The following is a 7,544-nucleotide window of genomic DNA, read 5'->3' as shown; positions in this document are numbered from 1 at the left end:
ACATCAGGTGGATGTTTCTTCTTAGGAGAAAACCTCATATCGTGGTTCAGCAAAAAGCAGAATTGTGTCTCTCTGTCCACTGCAGAGGCTGAATACATAGTTGCAGGAAGCAGTTGCTCCCAACTGGTCTGGATGAAACAGATGCTCACTGAGTACAATGTCTCTCAAAATGTCATGACATTGTTCTGTGATAATCTCAGTGCCATCAACATCTCCAAGAATCCCATCCAACACAGCAGGACCAAACATATTGACATTAGGCACCACTTCATCAGAGATCTGGTGGAAGACAAGGTGATCACTTTGGAACATGTAGCCACGGATCTTCAACTGGCTGACATATTTACAAAGGCTCTGGATGCTACTCAGTTTGAAAACTTAAGGAGCAAACTGGGAATATGTCTCTCTGAGACCTTATAGCAACCACTGATGTTTGGGATAAATTGTTTAATATCTCTGCCTATTAAACAATTTGTACTAGGCTATGATGGGTCAACAGATCATAGCTATGCTGCTTACAACAAGGGTGGATACAAGAGGGTAAGGAGACACCCTACAGAGAGAAGGCCAATGTACCTGCAGGAGTTCAAGGATGCTGTTCATGCAGGAGTGGTTCTGGATGTCAGAAACAAAATCATGGCATCTGATATGGTGGTACCTACTGTAAAGCAAAAGTGGGTGATCACTTGATCGAAGCTGTGAAGCAAGATCAAGTGGATGATAACTTGGTTGAAACTGTGAAGTAAAACCAAGTCTGGAACTCTGTCATTGTGCTCTGGCTATGTTGTTGGCTTTGGCAACATTTGTGACAAAAAGGGGGAGTAATAACCACCAATACCCCTGACAAACAGAGTGGGTCTCTACAACAGACTCTCATGACAGATCTGAAGATTCCCCCCCTGCAGCTGATGTTGAAGTTTAGGTGCAACTTCTCATAAGTGTGTGCTGCTATGTGAAGTTCTTTCTTAACTTCCATGTGTGTGAGTGTGCTGCCACTCTGAGTGTATTAGCTAGTATTATTCCGCTGCTATGAACTCTGTTATGGGGATCAAAGTGTTTTAGCCAAAAATTTGCCAAAGGGGGAGTTTGTAGGTGTTTAATTGGCTGCATTATATGGTAAAACACTAATGTCTTGACTGATGTCATGACATGTATGTGTGACTACATTGTAGTTACTGCAGGACTAGCTAACACAGGATTATTGAATGCTGTGACATTCATACCTGTCAACAGATACTAAGGAACAGAAGTTCTGTTAGAACTTAGTATTCATTTGCAGTCTGGTTATCAAGGAAGAACCAGACCTGGCATAAGGCCTACTGACTGAATGTCAAACTAGATGTTGTGACATTCATCATTGACAGCAGCTACTGAAGATTAGGCAGAGTGGTGTTCTGCTATACTTCAGCATATTACTTAGTTTGTTCTTCAAGAGAATAACAGAACTAACTTAAGGCCAATTGTGTAAATGTTAAGTTGGACACTTTGACATTTATTAATGTAAGTTGTTACTGTAGTATGGTCATTTTGATCATGTACAGGTCAGCAAATTTGTACAGTCTGTTTTCTGGAAAAACAGACTCAGCATATGGACCTTGATGTCAAGCTGAATGTCGTGACATTCATTCCTGACAGCATATGCTAAATTATAGGTTGTTCAGTTTTCTGTTTCAGCTTTTTCTCAGGCTATTCTTTAGGGATTCAACAGCTGAGAGAAAATCCAGGAAATCAACAACCAAGCTACATTCAATGAACCTAACAAATAGCCTATTTGTTAGCAACCTAAATGTTGAATTTGAGGGAACTTGTGTGACCTAAAATTCAGGAAAATACAGGTGCAAAAGCCCAGGTGCTGCAATATAAAAAGGAAGGCATTCCTTCATTCAGTTTCGGGGATTTTGAGGCGTGAAGATTTAGTGTGTCCATCATACTTCACTGCTGTATTTTGTGAGTCTAGTATTAGACGTATCTTGTAAGCCAAGCCATTATCAAGTAGATGATAGCTTTGGCATAGGGTGTTCATTGAGTTGTAAGTGTTGTGTCACTCAAAGCTTTTAAGCGTGAGTGCTGTGTATCTTGATTTAAGCTGTGAAGCATAATCAAGAGTTGTTTTTGAAGTGTGACTTCAAAGTGTCTTTAATATCACTGAGGTGATTGAGGGGGAGTGAGTAGGAACTCTGATCTTAGGTTAAGATTGAAATTGCATTGGGTAGGGATTAAGTGAGAAGTTGTAAACGGGTGAGTTTAGCTTTGAATTGATACTACTAATAGTGGATTTCCTCCCTGGCTTGGTAGCCCCCAGATGTAGGTCATGTTGGACTGAACTGGGTGAACAATTACTTGTGTTATTTACTGCACTTACTGTTAAGTTCTGCATAATCCCTGTCTGTGCAGAATTGGATGTCATAACAACCAGTGTGACATCCAAAGTCTGATAACTAGAATTTCAGAATTCCTGAAGAATAGCCCGAGAAAAATGCTGAAACAGAAAAACTAACCAACCTACAATTTAGCATATGCTGTCAGGAATGAATGTCACAACATTCAGTTTGACGTCCAAATAATAGACCATATGCTAAGTCTGTTATTTTCCTGAAAACAGACTGTACAAAATTGTTGTACTGTAGAGGACCAGCCCGTTCATACTTCAGTATCAGCTTACATTCATAAATGTCAAAACATCCAATTTGACATTTATACATAGAGCCTTATGCCATGGTCTGTTGTTCTCCTGAAGAACAGACTGAGATACATACTGAAATGTAGCAGAAAATCAACCTGCCTATTATTCAGTATATGCTGTCAATGATGAATGTCATAACATCCAGTTTGACATTCAGACAGTAGGCCTTGTACCAGGTCTGTTATTCCCTTGATAAACAGACTGAAAATAAAACTGAGTTATAACAGAACACCAACTGTTCTATCCCTCAGTATCTACTGTCAGGGATGAATGTCATAACATCTAGTTTGACATTCAGTAGATCCTGTATTAGCTAAACCTGCAGCATACTCAAGTATGTCATGACATCAGTCAAGACATCAGAGTACAATTAGATGATCTAACACAAAACACAGCTAAACAAACATCTCCAAAGCATGCCATGACATCAGTCAAGACATTAGAATCCAGCTAGTGTTTTAACATAAAATGCAGCCAATCAAACATCTACACATACGCCTTGCAATTTCGGAGTTAAAAATTCAATTTAACTTCATAAATTGCTTAAGCGCATAAAATTTTATTGACCCACCTCAAATAGGGTGATTCCTACATGAATCACTTTACAATTGCTTAACATTATGCTAAATTATGTAGTTCAATTTCTGATTTTTACTTCAAGTCCCTTGGCTTTCTCTTGGGCCTTCTTACAACGAGATTCTTTTATTTTTTCAACTGTCTTTCAAAACTTATATCATTTAATTATCGTATTGTATCCCTATTCTCGAAAATTTGTAATAAATTTACCATTTTTATTTACTTTATTGTATTAGTTGATTGTTAATTCAAAGATTAAAATCAACCCTTTTTAGAAAAGAACAAAAACAAATACTCGATCCAACGTCGAGCAATTTTCAGAAAATCGGAACCGTTTACACTATACACTTCTCTATCATTTTCAAAATCCTTTAATCATGCCATTTGATTTTCAGTTCAAACGCAAAATATTAAAAACGTCAATCCAACGTTGAATGCCTTTTCCCTAATCAAATCCAAAATACCTAATTATACTTAAACACTGTTCCAAAAAAGGGTGAAAAGGGAGATGGTCTCGAGACTTCGATTCCTCTCCTCAATTACTTGGATACGAGTAGCCTTACTCGGTCATTCGAGCAATTGTCATCTATTAAAAACACCACCCCCATCACATCCAAACTTTTTTTTAAATCAAACTTAAGTCAAACTCATTTTCGTAATAAACTTGGACGTAAAAGGAGGTGGTCTGGAGCCTACTATTCGCTTCTCGAGTACTTGGACACGAGTAGCCTTACTCGGACATTCGAGTATTTGTCGTCCATCCAAAATACATTAACCTTAGTTAAATTCATTTGCAATTAAGGACGAAAAAGGAGATGGTCTAGAGCCTTTTATTCCTCTCCTCGAGTACTTGGATACGAGTAGCCTTACTCGAACGTTCGAGTAATTGTCATCCAATAAAACACTCAACCAGTCAAACTTATTTTCATCCCTTGCACGATCCTGAAAACATTTTTAGAAAAGAGTATGCAACATCCATTTTGATGCGAAACAAACAAAGACTTCAGCCTCCAAGAGCGATCAACAAGTAAAGGTTTAATCGCTCAAATGTGATCCAAGCATCACTCTCTTTAAAATTAATCCACCTAGTAGTTCTCTTTGGGCAGAACTACGTATGCCTTGAGTTCTTCATAGCATCTGAAGATGTGTAGGAGCAGGATTGTAAAATCTTGTCAGGCACATTAATATTTAAAAACCCTAAGTCTCTCATTTCTTTCCTTCTTTTTCTCGTTCAGTAAGTAGAAGATAACCATTAACATTAGCTAACACTCTATCATAAATCTAACTAAGTGATTCCCGGGGAGTACAATAGATGTGACGAGTGCTAATACCTTCCCCTTGCATAACCAACTCCCGAACCCGAATTTGGTTGCGACGACCATTTTCTTTTTGTTGTTTTTCGTGGGTTTTATCGATATTTTTCCTTTTCTTCATTGGAATAAATAAAGTTTGGTGGCGACTCTGTTCGAACATCTTTTCCGCGAGCGTGCAAGTGCCTCGCGAAGGATCGCGTTTTTTGAGATGCGACAGAAAGCACTAAGTCCTTAGGTCCAAAGTCCAAAATACTCCTAAAGCAGGGGATAATAACACAAATTCCATAAGATCAGATTAAAGCTTTTTAGGGTTTTAGCCATTTTATAATGTTTTTGTTTTTTTGAAATAAGAAAGCAAAAAAAAGTCAAAAACTAAAAGGCAAGAATGTAAATGACATAAACGTAAAGACATAAAAGTAAATATTAGATGTTAGCACAATTAATATGTCAATGTTAGTATTAATGAGGATTCAACCGAGACGGTGCAATTTAGCATTATGTTAAGCAATCGTAAGTGGACCTACGTAAAAGTCACACTTATCTAAGGTCGGTCAATAACAATGTATGTGTCATACATGTTAGAGAAATGATACAAAATCATTCTCCTAGAATAATGTAACACAATAGCTAAAAATAAAAGAAGAAGAGAGATGGAGATGAGGAAAGACTGAAAAACAAGCTCAAGTCATCACAAGGGATTTTCTCTCATCAAGTCAAAAAACCCAAACATATGCTACACCAAGGGATAACCCTATCATTAGTCCAAAGCGTCAAAAATGATCAAATGGTCATTTAATCAACACGTTTGAAATGGTGAAGGTTCATGCAACCCAAGGATCATCTATACAATAATTGGAAGTGATGAAGATTTGATCAACCAAGTAACTTCTCAAGTCAAACAAAAGTCAAACCAATTTTGAATAAAAAAAGAAGTTAAAATGATTTTAAAGGATTTTAAAAGGAAAATAAAGAGAAAATACAAAAGAAGCATTAAAACATAAAAGAAATAGTTGAAAAAATTAGAGAAAATCAGAAAAACTACAACTAAATGGACCTCAAAAGTTAAATCTCAAAATGTTTAAAAATGATTGAAAACTAAATTGAAAATGAAAATAATAAAGAGAATAAGAGAAAATAACAAATAAATGCTATAAATGATTTTAACAATGCTTTGAAAATAGAATCAGATAGAAAAGATTTTTAGAGATTTTCTATAAAAAGTTGGAATTAAAAAGAGTTAGGGAGCTTTTTTTAATAATTTTTTGAAAGAAAAAGTAATTAAAAACAATTTAAAACTAAACTAAAATAAGCAAAAAGGCCTAAGCCATCATATATGATTACTAAAGTCCAGTCATAAGATTACATGGTTAGGATTTAAAGTCAAAACACGCTTACCAATGGATCACAACGCCATATCACGACAGACAAAAGAAATTTGAAAAAAAAACATGTGTTGTCTCGTAAGTGGTCAATTATTTGAATTTTGAAGCGAAAATTATAAAACACAAGGGAAGCGTTGTCGTCTTCAACCTCAAACCAATTTTTTGCAAAATTATGAACTCGTGTTTTTAGCATGAATCAATCATGGATTTAGTTGCCTAACACATCATCATTCATGTGTCTTTGCTTCAAAGCCATTGATTGGTTCTGAGCAAAGAGAATTTGCTCAAGAACACGAAGAACCCTAGTTCTTCAAAGTAAAATTAAATGATAAATGTGAAGAATAAATTCCATGTAAGTGAGAGCTTTTGATCATTTAATCAAGACGAAGAGAGTGGTAACTTATTTGCTCATAAATTTAAATCGCATCTACCTTTCGAGTTGAAGCTTCAGACATCAACAATGGTGGATTTGGAAGTCTGGTTCCAAGGAGTTTCAAGCCACGACAATGCTTCAATTAGCTTCAGAGGAGGCTGGTGAAGATTTTTGGGCGAAGATTCAAAGCTAGAAGAGCTTGAATCAAAGAAATGGTTAACTGGTTTTTTGAGGTATCGGGTTCAAATGCTTTTAGAGTTTCTTTGGCTATCAAAGCTTGCAAATGAAGGAAAATAAACCCTCTATTTATTGGAAATGATGTGAGGTTATGGTACATGTGAAATGGAGGCAAACTCGTGTGAAATAGGGTTGAGTTTTGGTGTTTTGCAACCCGTGTGAAATGAAACATGAAATGCATGAGTTTGTGATGAAACCAAGTCATTTTGCACTTGTTCAGATGTGTTTCAACATGACAAAGAAATTTGCACATGCAGTTGTGGTCCCAACTGAAGATTTGGATGATTATAAGTTACAGGTCATGCGTGAAATACATAGTCCATGACACCATGTTGGAGCTTAGGCCAAATGAGATTCCTTCGTCTATTTTGAGATGTTCCTTATACCAAATGATCTCTTCATGATGAAGAATCATATGCAAAAAGAATCACATTAAAAGGATGCTTTAGTTGAAAATGGCATGGATGAAAAGTTCAGGTTATGACCTGAAATTTTTGGGTCAGGCATTTGGTCGACCAGGTCTTGGGCCTACTTTTGTGCTCACATAGACATCTTAGAAAAATCCAAAATTGATAGACTTATAGGCAAAATTAATGTTTGATCCTTGAAGTAAAGTTATAGAGGAGTTCAAATGTGAAATTTGGCTCAAAGTAGATTCCAAAAGTATTGAGAAATGAGATAGTTATGGTGTTTGGACTAAGTGACATGCCATACTTGATTCTAGGTCAACCAAACATGTACCAACTTGTGATTTCTTGCCATTTCTTGCATCTAAAGGCCCAATGATGAACACCGGAATACCAAATGAAGGAAACTTGATTATCCCTTGAATAATCTTGATAATTGCTTAAAAATTGGATGAAGATTGCATGGAAATAAACACATGAACCATACTTAAACCAACTTTGAAATTAGAAACCAAAATTGAACTTATCTTGATCAAATGGTGTTGAATGAAGCTTTACATGAATGTGACCTAA

This window comes from Lathyrus oleraceus, chromosome 4, assembly GCF_024323335.1.
Source record: "Lathyrus oleraceus cultivar Zhongwan6 chromosome 4, CAAS_Psat_ZW6_1.0, whole genome shotgun sequence".
In the NCBI taxonomy this organism is placed as follows: domain Eukaryota; kingdom Viridiplantae; phylum Streptophyta; class Magnoliopsida; order Fabales; family Fabaceae; genus Lathyrus; species Lathyrus oleraceus.
Note: the sequence above shows the minus strand (reverse complement) of the source record.